Source organism: Acipenser ruthenus, chromosome 5 (genome assembly GCF_902713425.1).
Source record: "Acipenser ruthenus chromosome 5, fAciRut3.2 maternal haplotype, whole genome shotgun sequence".
Classification (NCBI taxonomy): domain Eukaryota; kingdom Metazoa; phylum Chordata; class Actinopteri; order Acipenseriformes; family Acipenseridae; genus Acipenser; species Acipenser ruthenus.
This window is the reverse complement of record NC_081193.1, coordinates 67,813,134-67,840,393: the sequence shown is the minus strand read 5'-3', so window position 1 is coordinate 67,840,393 and position 27,260 is coordinate 67,813,134. Positions and strand designations below refer to the sequence as shown.

At 38.4% G+C, this 27,260-nt stretch overlaps 1 pseudogene; it reads left to right on the top strand.

The window, feature by feature from the left end:
* LOC117402891 (threonine aspartase 1-like) overlaps positions 1-27,260 on the top strand; it is an 80,873-nt pseudogene that overhangs the window by 43,031 nt on the left and 10,582 nt on the right.

Below are 27,260 nucleotides of genomic sequence, written 5' to 3'. Positions count from 1 at the left end.
GTTTCTGATTCCGTGAAAGCGGCAAGCCAGCTTTTCTGCCTGAAAGGCAAGGGAACTGCAGTAGACTCAAGCTCTTTTTTCAAAAAACGTTCAGATACCAACAGAGAGGGTCTTACCTTACCGTCTTGAGAGGCAAAAAGAGAAATGGCTTCCGTGGAATGACGGTTTTAGTAGTAGGTGGAACCGAGGGCGTCACCCCGCGTCATTTACTCACTGCATTAGGATGGCTCTATTTATTGACGTTGTTGATGTGGTTTAACCTGGTGGATTCAGTTGCTTGCAACCTCTGTCTGGGCTAAATCCCACCAGAACTGAACAGCTACAAAATTACCATATTACACACAATTGTAGATTCAAATAAACTAAATGAAAACGCATGGCGCTGAGGAATAAGCACGTACGTCTGTCTTAATCATGTTCTTGTTTACCCTAGTACCTTGTTTTTTATTTTATTTTGTTTTCACTGCAGGTGCCATAAACTAAAAGCGTTTTTTATGTTATTTTGACAAAAGGTATTTAGAGTGTGTCATGCTACAGGAAGTGGCTGAAAAACTGGACAACAGTCCCTATATGGTCGGAACAGTCCCGATTTCCTAGCAAATGTCCCACGTCCTGATGCATAAGAAGAAAGTCCTGATATTTACACATTGAAAATAATTAATTTATTCTGCACAGTAACGTTAGTGAAACTACATGCTGTGCTCTTCGCTGTGCGTTTTCATTTAGTGTATATTCAATATGAATCTACAATTATGTGCAATACAGTAATTTTGTAGATTTTCAGTTCTGGTGGGATTTATCACACACTTAATTTGGTAGAGCAGTGAGAGGTTACAAGCATCTGAATCCACCAGGTTGAACCACATCAACAATGTCAATAAAGAGAGTAATCCTGACGCAGTGAGTAAAAAGAAATGCATTTCCCCATTTCAATGGCTCCCACATTTTACTCTAAATCATATTGCAGCAACAGGGAGGAAACAATACGCTTCAACAATATGACTGGATATGACGTATATGTCAATAAACATATTTGTCAATATGTCAAATTCTTGCAAGGCAGTGCATACACGAGGGTCAGCTTCCGCTAAAGACAGAGAAAAAAACAAAACATACTGTAGCGTGCACGGGGGAAGGCAGCAGCAGGGCTGGTAGGTGACGTAGTCACACACAGAGACATGAGCCCGATATGCACTCCTTGCAAAGGAGCCAGCTCTTTTGTACAGCGCTATGTGCGAGAGGTCCCAGGTTCACGCTCGCCCTCCAACTGTGTGTGGATTGCCTCGTCTTGTGTGATGCGCCTGCCTGCGTTAACTGAGATCGCTACAATACTATGGTCACGAGAGCAAACGTCCTAGAGCTGTGAAGAATTTCTAAGGATAAATATTGGGATTCTCTTCCTGTGCAACGGGACGCTGGACATTTGCTCTGAAATTGGGACTGTCCTGACCACATCGGGACTATTGGCATGTATGCATATAACACAATAACACAAAGTTAAACTAATTAGCCACAAATTATACACCCGGGAGCGTACTGAAATGTATTGAAGAGGAGCAGGGATGTTATACCCTAGTATTTTGGTAAAACATATATATTACCTAAGGGCGGCGTGGTGGTTAACGCTGCTGCCTCAGAGCTCCAGGGTCCTGGGTTCAATTCCGACTTCAGGGGTCTGTCTGTGTGGAGTTTGCATGTTTTCCCTGTCTTCGCGTGGGTTTTCTCCAGGTACTCTGGTTTCCTCCTACAGTCCAAAGACATGCTGGCTAGGTGGATTGGCCTCTCTAAATTGCCCCTTAGTTGCCCTGCGATGGACTGGTGTGTAGTCCTGCCTTGCGCCCTCTGTCTGCCAGGTTAGGCTCCATCTCACCACAACCCTCTATAGGATTAAGCGGTTACAGAGAATGGATGGATGGATATATATTACCTGGCTAAATTCCCTTTAATTAATTTAATTAACCAAGTGTTTCCCAATATTCTCACCTTGAGGACCAGTAACAGTCTAGTATGCATATATACGCTTTACATGTCTCACTTAAGGTCTCAGAGGTTGTTACTGTATGTACACTAGAAACTACAACAGATCTAAAACCAAAAATGTCTGAGATGAAAGAAAAGATAATGGAGTTGTGTGCAAAAATTCCTCCCTGGAAATTTTGATAAAATCAGTATTTGAAATATCTGCTTTATGACAGCTAAGACATGAGTGTTTACCTGAGAGTGTGCTGTTTTAAAGGTAAAACCTGTATAATCTGGTCTCGCTGTGAACATTAGCAAGTGTGTATCTGATTTATGGAGTGCAGTACACTGGCTCCATAAATGACCATTAGTTCCCTGGTGTGTGTCCTAAAGCTGTTATTTGAATAGGGTGTCAGTCTGAGGGTTTCAGTGGGCCAATTATTAGTAGGGTCAACTGTGTATATTAACTTTAACCTGGGGATAGTCTGTTGACAATTTACGTAACGTGTTTACTGTAGCACATGGTTTATGGCACAACAGTTTTTATAACTTTGTTTCTGAAATATGTTCTTTATAATTTTAAATGCCTGTGCAAGCATATTGGTCTGCAGGCATTAGTCCCTCCATTTCCTCAATGCTAGACAGAGTCCTAGGATATATATACACTGTATTTTATGTTTACAACCCGGCAAATATGGAGCCCGTGCCCACAGAAGACATAGCACTTCTTAGCATGAACGTTATGAATTTGTTTCTTAAAAACACAAGGTGCATTTTATCATAATGTGTGTGTTTCGTTTTGAACTCTGAAGTTCTCCTCGATCCGATTTCATCGCTCCAGATATTAATGTGCCTTGATTTTGGCATCTGATCACGTCACTCCATGATCCACCGTTTTACAACAAGCCTCAGAAATTGTATACGGTACAGCAGTACTGATAGCCATTCTCAACTCCTTCAGGCGCCTGTTCTGAGTACTGTATTTGTAATGTCCACGTGCCAAAATATATCGGAAAACATTTTGGGATATTGGAGATGCACAGAAAATGTAGTTCGGTATTACAGCGTCCACACGTCTGACAAACCGCACTACCTGATGCGATCTAATTTGGAACCGGACTTGAGACTTCCCCCTGAGGTGGTCTCGAGTCCGGTTCTCGAGTACGGTATTAAACGCTGCGTAGCGTAGATGCTAACCGTATTTAACACTTTTAAGGCGGTTTAAAGGCAACTAAAAGCATAGTGTGGGCAGGGCCTTTATCTCCTTAACACAATGTTCTCAAAAAAGGAAGAACACATCCAGTAATATTGCCAAACTTCATTAGTTATAAATAACTCAGACATTTAATTGGGAGATTTTAGGTTATCCGAAGTTGTTTGTTATTAGTTTTAGACATTTTTGTGGTTTTTCCTGAAACAAAGTAAAAATACCCTATGGGAATCTAGCCTACAATGAATATTAAACTATTATGTCATTCACCTGGTTCTCAGTTATCATAAATCTGAATATCACAGTCTAATAGCTAAAAGATATTGAAAAGAAAAATAATAATCTTAAGTAAAGGATAGGGCAAAGTGAATAATTACTTGTGGATAATAATTGTTTTTAACAGAACGTGTAAATCACATTTGTTGAAATGTTCTCCTTGTTTACTGGTCTGTTTTATTGAATCCTCAGTTGCCGGTTTACCCTACATTGAAAACTGATATATGTACTGAATACAATTTGTGTTGCTGTATTTTATGGAAAGGATACATTGCATGTGAACTCAGTTTAACTGACACCCCGCCGTGTTTCCCAGCTCTGGTTCTCAGGGACCACTGATAATATCTGTTTCTGGGATCCACATTTTACCCTACATTGAAAACTGATTTCTGATTTGAATCTTATTCCTCTTATTCCACATTTCTGTTTCCTAGGTTGTGGAGAGCACCTTGTTCGAACCATGTTAGCAAGAGAATGTTCAATTGCCTTGCAGAAGATGCTCACCATGCCTTGCTGGAGGCTATGCAAAATAAGTTTATTAGTAAGTATTGTGTAATATCACCTTGATTTTTACATGGCTGTAAGAATAGGTATATTCATTTTCTCAAAATGTTATCTAAGAAGTGGTGTATCCAGTAAAGGTGCTCCACGTGGAGTGCAGGATCGCCCTATAGTCTGGACGTCGCGAGTTCGAGTCCAGGCTATTCCACAGCTGACCGTGGACGGGAGCCCCCAGGGGGCGGCGCACAATTGGCCGAGCATCGCCCGGGGGGAGGGAAGGTTAGGTCGGCCAGGGTGTCCTCGGCTCACTGCGCACCAGCGACCCCTGTAGTCTGGCCAGGCGCCTGCGGGCTTGCCTTTCAGCTGCCCTAGAGCTGCGTTGTCCTCCGACACTGTGGCTCTTGGGTGGCTGCATGGTGAGTCCGCAGTGTGAAAAAAAGCGGTCGGCTGACGGCACACGCTTCGGAGGATAGTGTGTGTTCGTCTTCGCCCTCCCGAGTCAGCGCAGGGGTGATAGCTGTGAGCTGAGCTTAAAAAAAAAATAATTGGCCATTATAAATTGGGAGAAAATAATAAAAATAATTGGCAACGACTAAATTTATAAAAATAAAAAAAAATGTTATCTAAGCAGGTAACATATTGTTGTAAAGAGGAATTGCATATACGTTGTTGTTATTATTATTATTATTATTATTATTATTATTATTATTATTATTATTATTATTAATAAAGAGCATTGTATTGCTGTTTTAAAAGAAATACATCATTTGAGTTAGATACATAATCATAATATTAAAAGATAATATTAAGCACATTGTAGAGATAAATCATATTGTAGTGACGGGGGCAGCGGTGCCCAGACATTGGCAAAATGGACTGCATCAGAGTCTGGGGAGAGGGATGGGATTGTGCTATAAAATGCCCTGCATAAATGTGAGTGTGTCTACCAGAATGTTTGGTGAGTTCGTGCTGCTCTCTCTCTTTTACGTGGGTGCGGCTTCAATCGGCCCGCACGGGCTGTCTACTTTTGTGAATGGGGGCAGAGCGGTACGTCAGCGAATGGGAGAAGGAACCATTCACCAGAGCTCATTTGCATATGGTGTGTTGAATGGACCAATGGTGTGAGACATGGGAGAAAAGTGGGAGATATAAAAATGGGCACTGCGCTGCCAGCTGTGGTTGTGAGTATGAGTAATCAGAGTGAGAACTAAAGGCAAGAATAGGAGAGAGCACTGAAAGAGCCTTAGATCTTTAAATAAAAATAGCACTTATAACTGCTTTGGATTACACGCTGTCTCCGGTGTTTCATTTATTTCCACTACGAACCCGTTTAAGGCAGAACGTTACAATATATTTTCTATAGCATACCATGTACTTTTTCAGATAACCAAGTATTACATAATAATGTCGTTTCTCACAAAAACCCAACATTTACAGGCTTTTCAATTAAATGGCCAAACAAAACACACCTGCTAAATTGATCTAGTAGTATAATCATCTGCAAGCACACATTGGTGTGATTTGCTGTGTTAACCAACCTCTAGTTGAAACATATTTCACAAACCCATAATATAACAGGTAAAACATGATGACTAGAATTGTAAACAATCAATAAACAGACTAGTCACTATGATCTAAATTCTAAAACTACCAAGAAGAGCTTATCAATTCCCACAATCAAGTTTCATCTCAACTGTATGACTGGTTAAAAAAAACATACAAGGGCCTCCCACTATTTCCAGATTGCTGGAGCAAGCGGGCATTCAGAGATCATAAGTTTAAAATAGTAGAGTAGAGCTGCGTTCATTTTAGGCAGAGAGCATTTTGTTGACAGTGTTTTTTTCCTTTGCTGGTCAATTCTGCTTGGTACATTACGCATATGAAAAGTAGTGACCATTTAGATTTTACTGAATAAACAAAAAAGGGGCCATTTTTCATGTGTGAAAACTAAACTGGTGGTTTCTATTTTGGTCTGGGTTAGAATATTACTGTTTTGTGAAGTAAGATCATTTTTTTAGGGATTTTTGGAGAGTTCTGTATTCATTGTACTGTGCACTGCAAGACTTTACTATACTTTAACTTTACTATAAATTTGTTTTAGCAAAATGTAACAAGGTGGCAGTAGTCTGGATGTAGCTGCTCCTCGTGTTCAAAACCTGCTCTATAAAATTAGACCTACGTACAAACCTGGCGCAAGCTCTTGTTTTATTGCTGAGTACAAGTCCAAATTCTGTGATGCCAGTTAAATGTGGAAACAAAAAGATGGTATTAAATTTGTGTTGCTATATTTTATGGAAAGGAGCCATTTCAAGTGAACGCAGTTTAATTAAATAGCATTGTATTTCCCAGCCCTGGTCCTGAGGGAGGGATCACTAATAATAGCTGCTTCTGGGATCCACAGCTAACGATCCACAGCTTAGTTTCACAGATAATTATTTATCATTCTTCTAAAACACAAAATCAGAACTGATATTGTATATAATGCAGATTTTAAAAAATAATTTCTACAGTTTCTCAGCATTGTTACTTTATACAGTCAATGAGTGTTGTACTTTCATTGAAAGCCAGCCTCAATCAGGATATGGTGCTTCTATACAAGCAAGGCTCTGAAAGCTGTAAGTAACCTTCTATTTCCATCAAACAGGCTCAGGGCTGTGGAATATAAGTTGTCCTCTTTATAACAAGCGGTAGTCGTGGATGGATGACTTTATTGGTTAAAAGCAGGCAGCTCAATATTTGTTTCCTCCTTGGTCTTCCCACAACCCCGAGTGTGTACTCTGTGTTATCTTGAACAAGTCTAAGAGTGGCTTGGCAGGAGAACACAGGAGAGGTACCCAACAGGGGACAAGTGTGGTTCTTTTATATCTGACTGGTATAAAGTTGTCTGTAGCTGTCATTTAGAGAGGCTTGTATCCTGTTTACAGCAGGGATGTACAGCTAACTCCCTATGGGGTCTCGGGCGCTAGGCCAAGTAGAAAATGCCTGCCTCAGACATTTGTATCTCTTTAAGTAGCAGGTGACAGACAAACCAGTGGCAGATGTTTTTCTTTCTTTCTTTCTTTCTTTCTTTCTTTCTTTCTTTCTTTCTTTATTTATTTTCTTAAGCATTTTTCTTTTGTAAGCTACAAATACATACAGCTAAATCAGAGGTTGAAAATAGATAGAGCAAACATTTTAAATACGTGAACAAGGGATGTCAACACACTTTAGTGGGTGGAGAATGATGTAAAATTGTTTTGCAAATTCAATTTCAAGTGCAATTGTTTGGAGTAAGCAATGTTTACCATCTTAAGTTCTTTTGTTTTTTCTGTTTTAATGGAATTATAGGGGGGTGAGGGGAGTAAGTAGGATCTGATTGAAAGATCATTGTGGCTGCAAATATGGAGACCTTGGATAAGTCCATCTGGAATCTGCTAATCGTTGTGAAAACCAGTGCCGGCTTTGAAGACTGATGATGATATAAAATCAAGCTGCTTCAAATTGCAAAAGAAGGACCTTAGGAATTTAGTTTCCTAAGGAAAGTAATTTATCCTTTATTAAATTTTAGTTATGACACTTCTATTATAGAGGCCTTAAATAAATACCAAATATGAAAAACTGGTGAAAGATAATTGCTATTTCTGTACTAGATGTATTTTATACTGGAGCTGCACATTAACACACTTGTCCAATCTGACTGGCAGCTTGTGGTGCAGACTTGAAACCATTGATGGACAGCACTGATGATTACTGCTCTTTCCATAGTTTTTAGGTTTGTCAGATTTGGAAACAGATGGTAAGCATTGGGGAAGCAGGGTGGGAATGGAATTCTTACTGCCGGTCATAAATGGCCATATTAGTTATGCAGGCCTTGTAATGATGGATGGCATATTTTGGAAACCCATTTCCACCTGTTTTAAAGGTCAAAGTGATCCCTTAGAATTTACTGCCATTAAAGCTGCATGTACTTGTCACAGAAGGAGTAAATAAAGTCAAACAACATTTAACATTTCCTTGCTACACACATTGAACATCATGTGTATTTTGGAAATAAAAAGGTACTATTTATGACAGTTTATTTAAATATTTGAAATACAATATGAGTAGGTAAAAGTATTATATCCAGCTGGCCACAATGGCTTTCAAAATATGTAGCTTACTTCAGGCCCAATTCAGTTCAATAAACAAAGTGGATGTTGAGAACTTGTTTTATTTTTATCTGACAAATGTTTTGATCAATGCCTTCATCACCAATGCAAGCTGAAAATGTTGGCCTACTTATTTCTTATACAGTGGTTTTTCCTCATAATAAATGACAACGTGTTAAGTAAGCTTGTTGTGTCTTTCTTTCAGGCTCACCCTTCTTGGCCAGTGAAGACTGTGTTCTTGGCGGTGTGATAGTTCTTCGATGCTGCCGATGCACAGTGGAATCAGAGTCCTCACAGGACATTCAAACTCTCTTAGGTGAGAAATGCTTTCCTCAGCACTGTAGACTGGAGGCTTCCATTAAGTAACTTTGTCCCAATTGGCTGGAAACCAAATAGGATTCCTGTTTACTTTTTGGCACGAACAGGGTGGTCCTGATTTTTGCTTGCCATTATCAGGCTTGTGTTTCATGTTCTACCTTAGTAAAAGACCTCACAGAAACCATCAAGCTTATGCAAGGATTAATGAAATCTGACTCTTTCGAATCCTTGTCTCTTTCTGTTTGTTCGCTAAATTAGGTAAACATTGCAGAAATATGGGAAACCACACCTTGCTGATTTATTATAAAAACAAGCAAAGGCTGAAAGTAATATTTGTATTTTCTGTCCAAAAAAAAGAAATTACAGCTTGAACACATTGCTTGTAGTCAGTATGCAGTACTTTTATTATTACCTAATATTTTCAAAAAGTATGTGTGTTTAAAAAGTATCCCCCAGAAGATACTATAAACTTAATAAGAACATATGGGAACAAGACAAGGCCATTCACATGGCTTTGATTATTACTGTATTTGCAACAAATGGCCACTGCTTGACATTGTGCACTATAGGCACACTCCATTATTGACCCCAGGGGAATGTGTTTACCACTAATTTATAAAAGAAGGTTGTTATAAATAATGATCCTTCAAAAAGTTTGGTTAAGGTACTACGCAACAAGAAACCTGCGGTGCAGACAAAAACATTAACAGAATTATTTTAACAGTGAGTTACTACAAGGGAAAGTATTGCCCAATGTCACTTCTATTACTCAAAGGCCTGTTTTATGATAGAACCTTCAAAGAAAGAAAAAAGCTTAAAACTCAAAAGTTCATTTGCAGTCTCTGGTGGCTAACGTAGTAAAAGCCCTTTGGTTTGGAGTGCAGGGTGAGCAATGCGGGTGGGATGACAAGTCTGCTATAAGTCAACTATATTTTCACAATGCAAGCTTATCAATGGCCTGCTGCACTACTTAAGTTTTTAACGTTAAAAGGAAAGTATATTTAAGTAGTTTTAAGTGTATTTGTTTTAGTTTAGAGAATTGTTAAAAAATAAAAATGCACAGTAAATGTTTAACTAGATCTGTGTAACTGCATTATGAAGTGAATTTAACAGTGTCAAAATATCAACAGTATCAGTTTTTTTTGGAGTACCAGCTAAAGAAACCTTTCCTTTATTCCATAACAGATATAAACCATGTTATGTTTCCTATAAACAAAGTCCAGACAATAACTTTTTTTTTTTTTTTTCGGAAAACTGACATTTTGGCACCTGCAGTATAAACACATCAGCTAGGCTCTTTCAAGAGATACAATTTAAATAAAAAACATATGAAACTTGAAACAGGTGTTTCTGGGTATCTGCAAAACCACAAAAACCTATTGTGCAATTGAGACAAAAGAGTCGGTTTTGTACAAAGACAATAGTTCTTTATAATTATTGCTCAACTGTTTGTTTCTGCAGTTGTGTTGTATAACTAATGTGCTGTACTTTGATCTCCCTGTGAAAAGATTATATTTGTGTTTCATAATTTTTCTGTATTGGGCAATTCCATTCTATCACAGAATGACATTAGTTCCAACAAACCCCTTAGTTGATGGTGAAAAGTGAAATCCTCAGTCTTCATTTGTGTGACTTTAATTAGCTTTGATAATGAGCACCACAGAGTGACTTAAAATGACCATCACTTTTTAAACCTTGAACATTTTTTCAAAACTCTTAAAAAAAAACAAAAAAAAAAAACGTACATTTTAATTGTCACCAATAGGCCAAGATAGGCCTACTTCATGGAAAAAGAGTACTGTACTAGTTTCAGAGAAGTCCAATCATTTTTGTTTTTGTTTGTTTGTATTCCTATCTCATTTTGCAACTTACAGAACTAATCAGTTTTTGGAGAAATGTTTGTGGTGTGTTTTTCTACTTCTCATGCAACTTTGCTTGGTTTTGGGGCCATGATGGTGCTAAATGGAGACAGTATTCACTTTCGGTCGCCCTGCTCTGGGTTTGTCATCTACAAAACGGTTCTGTTTTCACCTGTAGACTGTAGTTACAAAAAATGAGGGTAAAATGGTCCAATGGGCAAAATTGTGTTGTTTGCAGGATATCTATAATTGTAACATCTGTTTTTTGTTTTCTGCTCATTAGCTTATGAGGAATTACACAAATGTTGCTTTGTAATAAATGCTTTGTTCTAAGACAGTATTAAAATAGCTATCCAGTACCAGTTTCCCAGACACTACATACAGGCTAATGTCCAAAGCGTCTCCTGCTACCCGCTGTGATACAAAAAAGTGCAAATTATGTGTGATTTTGTTGTTGATGTTTTTTTCTTTTTACATAACATTTTAAGCTTTTAAACAGCTCATCCAAAAGTCGTTGTGGCCTTTTTATAGTCTACCAAATGGAAGAACATCCTAATGGAAGACCGTACTCTAAATCAAACCCTCCTCCTTATCATACATACCAGCAGTTTAAATAGATTTACTGTTCTTGTATATTGACTATCCATCAGTACAAGGACAGGAAGTCATTGGTTCTGTGTGCTTTGATTTGTACTGATCTCTGTGTTAGAACCCTGTGGTAGTCAGCTTTAGCAGTTGTTGCTGAAGACAGCTGTCTGAATGAAGGTTAACCTGAGAAGAAACAGAATACCTCTTTAAAAAGAATAGAGAGAGATTTTCTTTGAACTGTTTCTTAGTGTATTTAATATATTCAAACATGCGTCTATTCAGAGCCTAAAAATGACTATGTTGGTTTTCATTCCTGTAAAATAATGTGTAAATGATTTAATCAAAAGGATTTCAAACAAGGAAAGCCAATGCATACATTCTACTGTAAAAAAGGGTGTTTCTCTTCTTTGTTTATAAGCTAGTTTATAAATTGATGAAATAAAGTAGGATAGTTTACTGTATATGGTAATGATGGTCAGTTTCAGCAGAGGAAGCTTTTATCCCCATCTTAGCCAAATCAACTTAAACGCATACTAATATGACTTTTTGTTTTTAAGAAATTCAAAATGAAAGAATATTTGAATTGTCATTTGAATTTTGAAATTATATTCAGATATTAAAACCCCAATGTTCGTCGCAGCAGTAATATTTTTGATCTTGGTGGCGGTAGATGTTTCATTGGCTAAAATATAACTGATCAGTATGTAAAATGTGTTTACCTCATTATTATTATTATTTATTTCTTAGCAGACGCCCTTATCCAGGGCGACTTACAATTGTTACAAGATATCACATTATTTTTTTACATACAATTACATTATTTTTTACACATTATTTTTAGATACAATTACCCATTTATACAGTTGGGTTTTTACTGGAGCAATCTAGGTAAAGTACCTTGCTCAAGGGTACAGCAGCAGTGTCCCCCACCTGGGATTGAACCCACGACCCTCCGGTCAAGGGCCCAGAGCCCTAACCACTACTCCACACTGCTGCCCCTCATCCTCATATACTGCCTGGACATTTGGTTTGAAATGTTGTAAAGGAGCAGCAAGCAGGCTTTTTTCAAAGCTTCAAAAGGATATGATATTCAAAGCGTAAAATGCCACTTCTGTCTATCGCTTGCTTTTCTCTCTTCTCACACAATTTTCAACACAATTTGAAAAGTTTTGTCTCAAGCCCCTAGCCCATCACACATGCTCTGTAGATATCTGTATGATTCCATTATTCTGTCCTAAATCAAAAGTCAACTTAAACCCTGTTTTGTCAATATTGACTCAGTAAAGACATACAAGTCAGTGCCTCATGATATAGAACATATTGACCTTGCTAATAGGGGTGATCAGTGGTAAATCTGAAAAATCGTAAGTGTACAATAAAGCAAATTCTTCTACATAAACTTATTTATTTATGTATTTATTTATATATTTATTATATGTATTTTTTTTAAGTAATTCAAAATTGATACATATGATAACTTGTCCGGTCTCCAAAATTACTGTCATGGCTTGTGGCCTAAAATAGGATTATTACACACTTTTCCTTGTGTAATGTATACTCTTGTTTGTATTTCATGTTATAGTGGAATTCCTGTGGAGCCATACAACAGAGAGTATGTGTGTTGGGTACATGTCAGCTCAAGATGGGAAAGCCAGGGTAAGTTTTTAATAAGCATCAAGCAGTGCTGTGAGCCTTTGTATGAGCGACATAGGGTTTAGCCCATGGAAAAAGTTCTAAGGATGTTATGACCAATAACCTTGATTTTAATCCCATTTACTCTGAGAAACAGGTTCTGTTTTCAATATTAACATTTCAACATGCTCTTGTATATATCTTTTTTTTCTATTTTCATTATAAAGTTGAGGCAAATGTAAAAGTAGGTGTTTGAAATGGAAATTCAGATATATTTTTTTTATTAACTTTTATTATATTAAGCATATTGTTTGTGTTTTAGAAGTCACTTTCCACATGCTTCTGTGGGAACAGTAAAACAGCAACACATTTTAGTTGAACTTTATTAGAAATTTAATATCCAAAACATTGGTTCTCAAACTGATGTCCAAGGACCCCTGGAGGCTTGTAAGATGATTTCAAGGGGAGTCTCCGTGCATAGGATTTTCTCTCAAATGACCCTGCTAAAGCAGTGTTCCCCAGGTAGGCAGATCAATTGATTTACATGAATGTTGCTAAACTACCTTGACTCCAGCTCTGTCGTACAGTTATAATCGTCTTTCAAATTTCACATTTCTATGGACTCATTGAATGGGGTCTTTGTCAAGAAGCCTGGAAGGCCATGTGACTCTTCAGTATACCAGTTTTAAATGTTTTTAATGGGCATTGCTAATGTTTAATTGCTGGTTATCTCATAAACAGTCCAGTATTCAGTAGGTCAGTAGGCTAGCCACTTAGAAGCCAGCTAACGTAAATAAGCTAAAAGCCAAAATCCAGAATGCCGTCTTCTGCCTCACATCATCATATCTTTTATATTGAGTTTTCACTGGCTAAGTATACAAAAACTGTTGGCCACATTCATGTGGTTCAGGATAACTTCATGAAAATTGTAATTAATGTAGTGTCTAATGAAATGTCATTAGAGTGTGTACAATGCTTAATAGCCTAAACATTTTTGCAGATAATTGAAATTTCCTTAAAATATAAATATCTAGAGCTTAACAATGTGTTCACTCGTATATCTCATACAATTTGCTGTTCTGATCAATTGCTTTTTTTATTTGCACTACTGTATATATGACCTGATGCTTTTTTTTGTTCCGAAATCTTATGCTATACAGTTAATTCTCGTTAATAAAATTTCAAGGAACCAGCAAAAAAAAAAAATCGTATTTTCAGGAATATAAAGGCAAATGTGTCCTATCAGTTTTTAATTTTTTGTAATGTAATTATTTTCAATTACAGAACAAGGAAAATAATTATACATTTAAAATTCCTGACGTTTTATTAAAAAAAAATAAGGCTATAAGTGAACTTTTAAAAAGTATACATTCCAATTGAACTGCACTTGAAACCTGCATGTCTCATTCTGGTCAGAGACATTTTTAAACCAAAAGCAATGCGTCCCCAACATCAGGGTATTAAGCAAATCAGAAACATTGGGGCAGTTTACAAACAAAAACTGAAAAGCGTGACAACAGATCTCTCGCACTTTTTTGGTCATGACAGTTCTGCTTCCACGTTTACATGAGAGTTTATTTTAGAGAGAGAATTTAGTCGTCCAAATGCAAACGACCTCATTAATAATAAAATAGTGGGAGGGTTTATTTAAAAATCACCAAACGCGCTGAAAAGAGATGTTGTGCGATAGAGGATATCGTTCAGATAATGCACAGGGGTTTACATGAGGCTGTACACGCTAGGCAGAGATGAAGAGAAGGTTACCCCCCATCTGTCTAGAATGAAAATGGCTTGCAGTTAAAACGGTTCATGCTGCCAAGAAGAAGAAAATAATAATAGTTATTACTGTTATTGTTTAGAATTAGTTGTTCTAGAAATGGTAGAAGTAGCATGTGTACAAAAACCGACAGCTCTCACCAATTCCCATTACTGCTTTTCTTATCCTTCTTAGGCTACTGATGTCCTTTTCACACACCCATATATATTAGTCTTAGCCAACTGCGTAACTGTTAATGTGCTCAACAAAAGGATTATGCATTCAATAATCACACATATGCGTTAATGTGGAACAAATATATTAAAAACAACTCATGATGTGTTGGTTTCAAACACAGGTGCTTTGTTGAAATATTAAAATGAATTATGCAGAAAATGTGGAAACTTACATAAACGCTGTTAATATAATAAATACATAATTTGTGTGTATTTGCTAATTAGTTATAAGGGTATATAAAATCATAGGCCTACTTACAACGTAGTTGCGACAAAAATGGATGGATGGAGAAGACGCAGACAAACACTGGCTAGATTAAGTCTTGTATGGGAAGAACTCCTTCAGTTCCATCCAATGGGTTTGAAGGAAAGGAATCGTATTGCGCGCAGAAATTCGGTGTGCAACGCAACCACCTCTTGGTGCTGTTGATCAGACGATGTTCCTGGATCAGCAGCTACAGCAGCTACAGCGTTCAAACCAACTTTAATTTAAAGAAAAACAGTTGTGAATTGCTTCACAGCTTTTGTTTTACATGTGAATCCTAAGAATAATATGTGAAAAACAAAACATATCGCATATGCGCACACACTTAGCCCGACATGCGTAAAATGGCTTGATATCCCCAACCATTTGTTTTTTCACAAATTATTATTTACATGTGAAGCCTAAGTATTCTTAGGCTTCACATGTAAAACATAAGCTGTGAAACAATTCACATTTGGCATCCTTTAAATTAAAGTTGGTTTGAGAGCTGTAGCTGCTGTGGTTGAGGAGATAAAGCCATTTTATGCATATCAGGTAGGCTCTGCGCATATATGCGGTATGTTATTGTTTTTCACAATTTATTTGTTTGATTCACATGTAAAGGAGAGCTCTAGCTACTGTGGTTGAGGAGATAAAGCCCTTTTACGCGTGGCTGAGGCTAAGTGTGCGTATGTGCGGTATGTTATTATTTTCCATAAATTATTCTTAGGATTCACATGTAAAACAGAGACTGTGAAACAATTCACAATTGGTGTCCTTTAAATTAAAGTTGGTTTGAGCACTCTAGCTTCTGTGGTTGGCGAGATACAGCCATTTTCATTCATGTCGGGTTAGCTTGAGTCGAATATCAAATGAATATCAAACGTCAAGCTAACTTTACCGAGGTAGCATATTTTAGTTTAGAAAAGTAAATGATGGCTTGCGCAGTTACCACATTGTATTGATGGGGCTGTGTCACAAAGACGGCCAGAGTGGGTGGCGTCAGACCAGACAGGAATACACAGACAGAGACGGTGGTGATGATGAGCTGAGTGCAATGGCTGCACTCAGCGTTTATTAACAAATAAAAGGTTTGAACAATGGAATACAAAACAGGACACGGCACTTGACGCCAAAATAAACAGACAGACAAAACGACTAAACACTTAACAAACGGTGCACGGAGACAAACAAACACGGTGAGTACAAAACACTTATAATTATTCTTATCACTTATTTTAACTCCTTTCTCTCTCACCCGTTCTCCTCTTCCGAACACCCAACCACGAGTGACTAAACGTGCATCTATTTATACCGTTGTGCTGGGATTCAATTACTAATTAATTACTCACTTGAATCCCAGCACGTGAATTCATTACGTGAAACCCCGTGTTCACATATTATATTTTAAATGCACGTGCGTGATGTGCAATCCCGTGCCTAAATACAAATATACACTTTTTAAATACACGTGAAACACAGACCAGTTTATATCCCGTGTACCAATGACTATACACCAACATTTACACACGCACGCAACATACATACACAGAACACACAAATGCACACAGGGGCGGGGCACTTTGCCACAGGCTGGTATTTCAAAGGACGTCTGGAATGATGAGGATTCCAGCAAATGGTCCGATGCCACTGCCACTGACCGGTCACTCATTAACCGGTGCATTTCCGAAATTTGGACCTCGAGCTTTGACCGCAGGACTGGAGGCGTTTTCTCTCCTGCAGGTACAGATATTTCAGTTTCTTGAATTTATCTCGTACCTGCAGGAGCGTTCTATTTATACCAAGTTAAACCAGAGCACCGGTAATACTGGTGAAAATGGTGGCATTTCTTTGGCGAGGTCGGTCCAGTTCATCCATAACCCCCAGGTCCGCAATAATTTGGAGGGGGGAACGAGTTTCCTCATCCGTCCAGCGGACCTGGTGTTGCTGCTGTCAGAAGGGGTGGAAGCTTGAAACATCCTGCGGGAAAAAAGCGACCTTATTCGTAGTATTATTATTATGATAATAATGCTGGTCATAACGATCTAGTAGTTCTCATGCATCGTTCATAACACACTGAAATGAATAAATAATGGTATAAATCAACATCTCTATATGCAATTTATATATAATTTAGCCACGACCCTCATCAGGAGAAGCGGATTGATAATAATGGATGGATGGATATTTAACTGATTTGTATTAGTAAGACTGGGATAAGGAAAATTTTACTTACGCTACAGAGGAGGACAGAAAGACCGTATCCCCGAGAAGAGCGTTCTTTTACATAGGGGAAGTGGAGGAGGTATCGTGTTATTTCATGAAAGTCTATCGTTAAGTATTTTGCACGACTGTGGAGTTTGTTGCTATGGGACTAATGAGACCAATTAGCGCACACTTTACCGTGATTTACCAAAGTGTAATGACACTTGAGTCACACACTTTTTTTGCCGTGCACTTTTGGAACGAGCACAATCATGCGTCATTTGCGCGTGACACGTCATGAATGCACTATAGTAGCGCGATTAAAACTTGCATGTAAACACCGCCATTGACGACTTGCATCCAGTTTGCTGTTCTTAAGCCTGTGTTATTGCAGCCCCTTTTTTTAGAATGTTTGACAAAGTGTTTGTGGGAATGTTGAAATCTGTAGAAACACTTTTTTTCCCATTTGAACTAGGGTGTTTCGTATTATACACATTCTTCTTCCCTAGGATGACTCCAAAATATTTTGCACTAACAAGAAATTCATGTTAAGTGACTTTGTACTGTAAGAAGTCATTTACAATAAGGGACTGCTAAATGTAGCCAGGACCTTCTAGAAAATTAATACTTATCAGAAAATTAGAATCCAATTTAATTTTGATGCGAATTGACTGTATGTAGTTCTCCAAAGATTGGTTGATACCAGAGCATTGTTTTAATATTTAATAACTGGCATAATAATCTGTGAAATTGTTATTCGTTATTTCTTCTTCAGACTAGGTTAATTCATTCCTTGCCATCATATTAAGCTGTCAGTGCTTTCACAGATGTGTAGGTCTTCAAAGACCACCAAGTCCATTGGCTTAAATCTGTATCACCTAGAACATTGACTTCAATTTACTTCAGTTCTTTCCAGGAAATCATAAGCAATTTAATAAAAGAATTAGCAGAATATAGGAGCAGATGTGATTACTAAGATGTGATATATGACTGCCTGTGTAAGATCAGATCAGATGATAAATCATACTTTTTTATGAATAAAATAACAAACCTTTAAGGACAAATTGAGCACATTTTGCATTGGTGATATCACTTCACAGATTTATTTAAGGAAACTTACTGATGTTTCTGCCTAGGAGGGCTTTTGATTTATAGCTAGTTTAATCTTTTGTTATGGTTTTCACACAGTTATCATGCCATCTGAAACTAGCACATGATATCCTTTTACACTGCAACTAATAACGCAACAAGAATGCACATGAAAGCACATTCAATGGTAACCCTGCTATATTGTGTAGGGACACTTTTTGTTGACAGTAAATGCAGGCAGTGCCCTTTATGCACATCAATAAGATGCATCTCATGTTCTCTGCTGAGGTTGAAGGTGTTCCCAGTCTACCTCCTGTACGGCACAACAGTTTTTTACATTACTTACAATGTAACCCTTAGGAGGTGGATCCTGACGTTCTAAATGCTACGGGATAAAGGTTTTGCCAAATTACTAAACAAGTCACACACAAAAGTCAAATTTCTAAAAACAAATAAAAGTAATATAAAATATGACGTAATCATTTGAGACATTATACAGTATCAGCAAAACAATGCATGTGTACTCACAGTATAATTTACCTGTTTGCATACCATACTAATACAAAAGAAAAATTGGTAGTCGCACCCTTTTGCAAAGCATAACATGTGGGAAAAGATCAGGCCAATAGCTTTACTGCTTACAATGTTTAGCACCTACTTAAAAGGAAATCACACCTTTTAGTAAATGTAAAATATTGCTGGTGAACAATACTGTAGAGTGTAAGGTTTGCCTGCCTACAGCCCCATTATTTGACATCTGGTGTACATTGTTTCCATGTTGCTGGGCTGACAGACACAGCTGCTCCTCTCAGATCACTTTTAAATTATGCTTTTGACCTTCCTTGAAGAGAGTTAATCCCTTTGCTTTCTTCCTCCTTTGAGCTTGTGGCCACAAATGCTTTCCAGAGAGAAACCACAAATGCCTAGCCTGCCGACTTCTATTGATCAAAAAATAATCTGTTCTGTCATACAGACAGGAATTTAGTTGTATTCTGAGCAAGTCCAAATTGAAGATGTGCTGCTGCGCTGGAATTACAAGTGTAGCTTGCGGTTCAGCAAAACATTATTGAAATATTGAAAACATTTGGGGACTTTATTTTTGTGTTTCTTTCTTTCTAAAGACCATGACAGAACATGGATTCCTTTTGCAGACATCAAAAGGTAATTCCTTTTCTGTGCATAATTAGAGTGGTCTGAAACCTTTAAAACCAGCAGCAGGCTTTCTGCTTGTAATTGAAACAGATGTAACACAGACATGTCCAGGTTACTTTATGGTTTGACTAGCCAGTGCAACGCAGGTATAATGTAGCTTAGTAAGCTTTTCACCTTCCAAGAAGCCCAAATAAGGTTGTTTAGAATGAAATGTCAATGCTATTGCTTGTAATAACTATGTCTGTGTCTAACTAAATTGTGTATCAAGTTTCCATGAAATATGCTTTTTAAAATGGAGTAACGTGATGATTTCTGTAAAATAAAACCAAATTTGCCTTGTCATTGAAAATCCTGGAGAACAAAAATCAAAATCCTTTCAATATATATAATGTATTTGGTGCCTCACATTTGTCATCTAGTTTAGTTTATTCAGATGTCAGGTGGAGATATTCTATGGTGTCATCAAAGTATACGATTGAATCCTCGGTTATGCCTGATTTAGAATTAGTTCTGTGTAATTATTACATTTTTTTTTTAAATATGTATTAATTTGAAAACTGGTCTATTTCAAACTGGTCTATTTCAAACATTAAGGACTACACACATGCTAACCAGAGGATCATTTTGCTAACAGCTAGCACCAGAGGCCTTTGCAATAAAATGTGTTTACACAAAATGACATAGACCTAACAGCTGGTTGTTAACAATATGCATCGGGTATGAAGTATTTTTCTGTACGTAACATGCGTTTTACTATTCCATAGCTATTTCTGTATCTATTCTATTCACTTCAAAAACAACAAAAAAAAAAAAACTTATGAGACCTACTGAACAGCATAGAAGGCAGCTGCTGGAAAAACTGTACAGAAGCTCAGACTCAGAATCTGCCAGCAGAGCGAATGAGGTACAGGCTAAGGACACAAACATTGTAATATACATTTATTTTGCAGAGAGAGAAAAATATGGGCGTACTATAAACCCATGATGACCTTGGTGGTATTTAAAATGGCAGCAGTGTGGAGTAGTGGTTAGGGCTCTGGACTCTTGACCGGAGGGTCATGGGTTCAATCCCTGGTAGGGGACACTGCTGTTGTACCCTTGGGCAAGGTACTTTACCTAGATTGCTCCAGTAAAAACCCAACTGTGTAAATGGGCAATTGTATGTAAAAAATAATGTGATATCTTGTAACAATTGTAATTCGCCCTGGATAAGGGCGTCTGCTAAGAAATAAATAATAATAATAATAATAATTTAGCTGTATAGTTACCTGTTCAGCAGTTCAAGAAATGTCTGCACCTGTTACTTTGCCATAGGATACAATTATATCGATTAATGTAACCATTATCTCATGGGTATTTATCCTAAAGACCTTGATAACCTGAATTGTTACGTGCCTATAGTAATTACTACTTCCACATATTGTGCACTCAGCCTGTTGTTTTTGTTAGTCCTGCAGTGGCCTCGTGCCCCGCATGAAATCGACGGCTCTCGTCGCTCCTTCCCTGAAGTTAAAAAATTAAGTTTTGTTTTTTTGTGACGAAAATTCTATAATATGAACGGTAATCGAGTTGTTACTGTTTTGTGTGAGAAAATGTGTTTCCCTTGTGTGTATTTTTGTTTTTTTTCACCGAAAATACACTGGGCTCAGCAGTCCTGCGTTTGACCGAGACGCGTGCTTCTCCCACAGTGTCTCGTTGCCACATTGTGAAGGCTGTTATGGTCTAGTCACACTACAGCGCTTGTTTGCTGCGTTTTTCGTTTTGAAAAATCGAACCTATGGAATTGAATACTGCCTTTCACACTTGAGCGTAATCGCTGTGAAAAAAAAAAATCGAAACAGGTTCGATTTCTGGATGAAAAACGCTGCGGTTTCCACAGAGTCCTTCTACATTTGGAGGCAATATGAATTGGGTGCAGGCTGCCGCATTGTTGTTCCGATGAAGGAGAGAAAAAAGGGGATGAATGCGGGTTCAGTATAATAAAATACCACTGACCTGCGTAAAAAATACCGGTATGTAAAATAATAAATAATAAAATTAAAGCAGAGGTAGCCAATTTGATCTAATTTCATTAAACCACAATACTTCACACTGCAGTTTATGGTGTTTCTGAGCTGCAGTGTTTACTGAAAGCAGATGGATTTACTTCAATTCAACCCATTGGTGGTAATTCTGCTGATAGAAAACTCAATATACAAGTAGGTGTTTTGCTTGTTTTTATCGATGGTATGTCATACCTGCTATTTGTTTTTACCGCTACGCAAACCGCCCCTCATTAACCCGTTTGTATTTAATAATGCAACGCATTTTCACAGGTAAAGCCATTTATTTATTTTAAAATTAAAATAGCGTTAACTGTAATTTTGATTTCCTCACATATTTTCCCTTATTTTCTATTTGTATTTCATATCGGGATAGATCACTGCTAGAACCAGACGTTCCAATGGACATTTGAAGAAGAGAAAAACTCTCATGTGTGAATACAAAAATTGCTGCCAATTGGCTGGCGTAAAAAATGCAGCGAATAAATGCTGTAGTTTATTTAGCCCTTTAGGCTTAGCCTTTCCTCAGTTTTCGGAGTGTTTGGGTTAGCTGCCATGGTAACTAGGTCCAGACCTGCTCCAGTTCCCGCTGGTACTCTGTACCACCACCGAGTGTACCTCTGTACCGTACCGTACCGAGGGTAGTGTACAGTACCACACTAGTGCACAGGCACCGTGCTGCTGCTGAACTGGTTCATCTCGGTTCACATTACTGCTGCTCAGTTCAACCTCGGTTCATCACCATTCAGACTCGGTTCAAAGTCGCTACTTTGGTTTGAACAGTGATACTATCCCTGGTCCAGTACCAGTGGACTTGGTTCGAGTCTTGACTCGCCCTGTTTTAATTAAGTACTGTTACAGTAGCTGTAGCTTGAGCAGACTGAGGCAGCAATTTTTACAGTACTGTACACTGCACCCACCCTGTTGCACAGTGGCGTTGCTGCATGAGCAGACGCGTCCAGCCTCGGCGGAGGTGTTACCTAGAATGGCAGGGGGGGGGGGGGGGGGCGCAGGGGATGTGTGTTACATCAGTCCAGTGCTGTCTTTAGCAGGCTGAGGCAGCAACTGTGCATTCTTATGTAACATTGCTTGCTATTTGCATAATTCCTGGGTTTTATCCCTCTGTCACATGCAAGGCCAACCTGCCTGTGGTCAAGCAGATGCTCTTCCTGCACGCAAAGGAGGCACTGGTAAAGCGCATTTTCTGCAAGTTTTGTGTGCATTCTCCAAGCGTACGCTTGAGAAACGCATCACCCTCTCATAGAGAGGTGGCTGCGTCCTCACCCCATGGCTCTGTGCCAAGGGAGAGCCACGCACCCAACTGTGACACTGCAGTTCAAGCATGGTCCCCCTCCCTTTCGGGGTGTGACTGCAGCATCAGTCATGGACCCACAGGACATCGCTGTGGTGTCTCAGGAGGTAGCAGCTCTGCTCAAAAACGGGCAATTTGTATGATGCATCCTCTCCAGCGGGATGGTGATCTCAGACCAATCCTCGACTTCAGGCAGGTCAACCTGTATCTGAGCCGAGGGAGGTTCAAAATGTTGACGATGCACAGCTGTTGCAGTCATTCAGGCCAGGCGAGTGGTCCATATCCTCATAAAAAACAGCACACTTATGTACCTGCGGTTCACTTTTCAGGGAAAAGCGTAGGAGTTCAGGGTCTTGCCGTTTGGCCCTTCTCTAGCTCCCCATGCCTTTTCGAAGTGCAAGGAAGCTATACTGGCCCCATTGATGATGGCAGTGACTGCAGTCCTTTTATGCCCTCGGGGGCGGTGCGACTGCGTCACAGGTTATGACGTGTAGCTTTGATATATCTTATTCAGGTTATCAGGGTCTTTAGGATAAATACCCATGAGGTAATGGTTACATTTCTATTTCAGGGAACCAGGGTTATGATAGTAACCTAACTTTTTTTTTTATTCATATAAATGCTTATGAAAATTGCCAACTGCCTACAGCCATTGTTTAGTGTTATTTGGGATTTTTTTGTGTGTATTTATTTCTTTGGGAGGGGGAGGGAGGGAGGTTTTCACCAACACCATTGCTATCAGTGATTTTTATATTGCTGGTCTGTACCGTTTTCATTTTCCTGAATGTGTTGATATGGCCCCCTAACCCCCCCTCAAACTGGTATAGACCTTTTCAGGCTTTTACATTTTCGTGCATGGCGATCTCATATGGGGCGAATAACAAAAACTCTCTTCTAGTATTTATATGGGGAAATATGGAAGATGCAAATGCATGATAGCCTCATATGAGGATGCCATTTTTCCCCATATAAAGCAATGGAGGGAAAAATTGTCCAAAACTACTTCAGATGTTTTAGCTGTTTTCAATATTTCATGCATGAAAATATCAATGGAGGAATTACAGAAGTCTCCTTGTTTAACATGGAGATTATTGTCCAGTACTTTAATTATACTTTTTAAATTTTTTTTATTGTTGTTATATTTATGTATATATATATAGGGATTCTGTTTTTTGGTTTTTATTAATTTCATGTTTCAGTGCTTATTTTTAGCTATTTCGAGTTTTAATGTTTTTTTTTTTTTGGGGGGGGGGGGGCTTTCACTTTTTATAGACTGTATGAAATGATTGTTTTCGGTTACTTACCAAAATGCTTAGGCGTTTTTTTCTGTCAAAATATGTATAGTAACTCGACAGTACTTGCACACTTAAGTTGTACCTTCTTTTCCTTTGCTGTCTTCCACAATTAAATCCTTCTGGTCACGGGCACATTCTTCTGGGGTTTTTGTGTGTAGGCATTTTTTTACATTTCGCCACAATTTGAAATTCTGTTTTAAATCCTCTGTATCTTAACTATAATACAGCTTTAAATCCCGCCAACAAGCCTCCATTCCTAATTGTAATCTTTTTTAAATCTTGCAAGCGGAGTCTTCAATACAAATGTAGGAATGTGCTGCCACTCAGTACTTAGGGTGGGTTTAAAGTATTCAGAACGAATTAATGATAGATACAAGTCAGGAAGGAGGGACATTGCCCAGCTGCAATGGGAAAGTTTTTTTTTTTTTTTGTAGTACAGTAGGAGGTTTTTTTTAATAAGAAATGGGTGGTCAACGTGGATTGAGTAACCATTTCCAGTGTTTTTCCAGTGTTTTCCTGTGTTTATTGGCTGTACACCGATTTCATTTTTTTTTTGTATCGGGGTGTTTTATCACTTTTTATCGTTTAAAACCGAAAAATCAGAAGCCCTACTTATATCATTACTTCAGTTCATCTTCAGTGTACCAGTGATCCATTCCCACGTGTATGGTTGTTATCATTTGATTTCCATATTAATTGTGTTATTAGAATAGGTTTTTATCATTTGAGATATGAGATGTTGATACATGGATAACATCTCGTCTTGATTATTGCAATTCTTTGTTTGTTGGTAACCCTGTTACTAAACGTAGCTTGTCTAGAATGCAGCTGCCAGACTGCTTTCTCATACACGTTGTTCTCAACATATAACTCCAGTGCTTAGGTCCTTACATTGGTTACCAGTGAGCTATTTTTTTTTTTTTAATTGTGTTAGCATGCTTACTAGCAAGTTGCAAATCATTGATCTAAGGTTTTGGCCAACCTTGGTCTCGCTCTGTGACATCTGTTGCATTGCACAGAAGTGATTGTATTGCACACAAATCAATTATGTATTTGTTTCATTGGTGTACTGAAAGAGAGTCTACTATATATTTAAAGTGCACACCAATATAACCCAAATTGGACGCAATTACAGTATAAAATAAAATCACACACATGGGCTTTCTTCCAAAGTGGAAACTCAAAAAATGAGTTGTTAACATTTAAAAAATCAATCTGGAAACCACAAGCAGCATATCAACTGGTATTGTTTACTATCTATACACCTTCAGTCCCAAACCCATGAAATCTGAAAAAGCCTATCAATTAATATCATATGTTCATCATTAGCCACATAAAATACTTAAATAAAAGTCTGATCGGTATTATTTCCCCCTCTTCTGAAACCTTAATTTTGGAAAAAAATCACAAAACGTGAAACATATTTTCACTATATTTTATAAAAAACGTGCAGCTACAATGTACAACAAAAATAGCAAACAAGCTACAACTTCGCAAAATCTTTGAATTTGAGTAAACTGTATACATACCTGCAGTAATATCTGCTGCTGTCAGCAGTAATTGGACCACATAAACATAGTCACCTCAAATTACCTCTCTGCATTTTTTAAAAAAAAAACAACTTTATTTTGTGCCACAAAAAGTCTTGATAATTGTCTTTCCCAGTAAGAATGGGAAAGCTAGTAGTATTCTTTTTTTGACGAATAGCCATGTTTCTTCCCAGGGAAATCTTCTTTCAGCGCAAAGTGAAGGTGCAGTTATGCACAACAAAAAGCCAACCAATAGAATGTTAGCAGAAGAAGCTTGCAAGAAGCGGTCATCCTAGCAACCAGTAGCAGCACTCAGTCAGGGTCAGTTAAAATGTTTGCGGAGCTGAAAGAAATCTGGCAATTGTTCCAATATTTTATGACTTGACATTTACCAAATACGACTGATGGCGGCAGCGGATAGCAGCGGCTCCGGGGTCTGTGTTAAATGAATTCCCAATGTGTGGCTTATCTGTATTTCCTGAGCATCCCTCCCTAGTTTTTTCAGAGCAATAATATTGATATCAACTATTTGACACAACTTTTAACACAGGAAGTCGCAAGGTATTAGGGTCAGTTGAGGAAGTTGCAAGGTATTATGGTCAGGATTAGCGAGGCTTGTCACCCTAAAGGGACATGGCATGAATTAAAAAAAGTTAGTATCTTGTGCACACAACTTTATATCTCGTGAGCGTGACTTATTAGACTATTAGACTAGTGTCTGGTGAGCTCGAGTTAGTGCTTAATTCTTGTAAGAGATTGTGGTAACAGAGCACACAGATATGGCTAACCAATTGATTGAGTTTTACTTTGATCTTGGACTAAAATATAAAGATATTATCTTTGTACTTCACACTCGTCATAATTATGTGATACGTGTAAGACATTTAAAATGTATTTTATTAGCTTTTATTATTTTCTCCCCAATTTGAAATGCCCAATTATTTTTTAAGCTCAGCTCACCGCTACCACCCCTGCGCTGACTCGGGAGGGGCAAAGATGAACACACGCTGTCCTCCGAAGCGTGTGCCATCAGCCGCCCGCTTCTTTACACTCTGCAGACTCACCGTGCAGCCGCCTCAGAGCTACAGCATCGGAGGACAACACAGCTCTGGGCAGCTTACAGGCAAGCCCGCAGGCGCCCGGCCAGACTACAGGGGTCGCTGGTGCGCAGTGAGCCGAGGACACCCTGGCCGACCTAACCCTCCCTCCCCCCGGACGACGCTCGGCCAATTGAGCGCCGCCCCCTGGGAGCTCCCGTCCACGGTCGGCTGTGGAATAGCCTGGACTCGAACCGGCGACGTCCAGGCTATAGAGCGCACCCTGCACTCTAGCGAGTTATTTTACTGGATGCGCCACTCGGGAGCCCCATTTAAAACGTATTTTGAGAACTATGCAATTATTTAACAGAAAGGGTTTCACTGACTATCCATGGACAACTACAAACCTCAGGTCCGCTTCATGGTTACAGATAGATGTACACAAAATGCAGAGAAAACAGACTGCATGGGAAGAAAGAAGTAGTTTGTTTAATGTTGCGAGAACTAGATCATGCAGGTGTAGCGCTCAGAACTGCAAGACACTTTCAATGCCGCAAGTACCAAGGGAAGGAACTTCATATGTCACTTGGATTCATATGATAAAATTCGACCTTTTTGGTATTTGTATAAATGGGTGCATTGATGGGTTCTATCAAAAGTATGTGGTTAAGAATGTATACACATCAAGCCTTGTAAACATAGCACCTGCCACTCAATCTCCAACTATCAGCCCTCTATAAGTCTAGCTAGGATTGTCTCCTAACCTGTCCACTGAGAACATCAGGTATCTGCTGCAGTCAGCAAGATAGTAAGTGGTGCTCACAAGATGCTGATCTTCTTTTTTAATTCACACCTTGTCTTTTATTCAACTAAAGACTTGATCGCAGATTAAT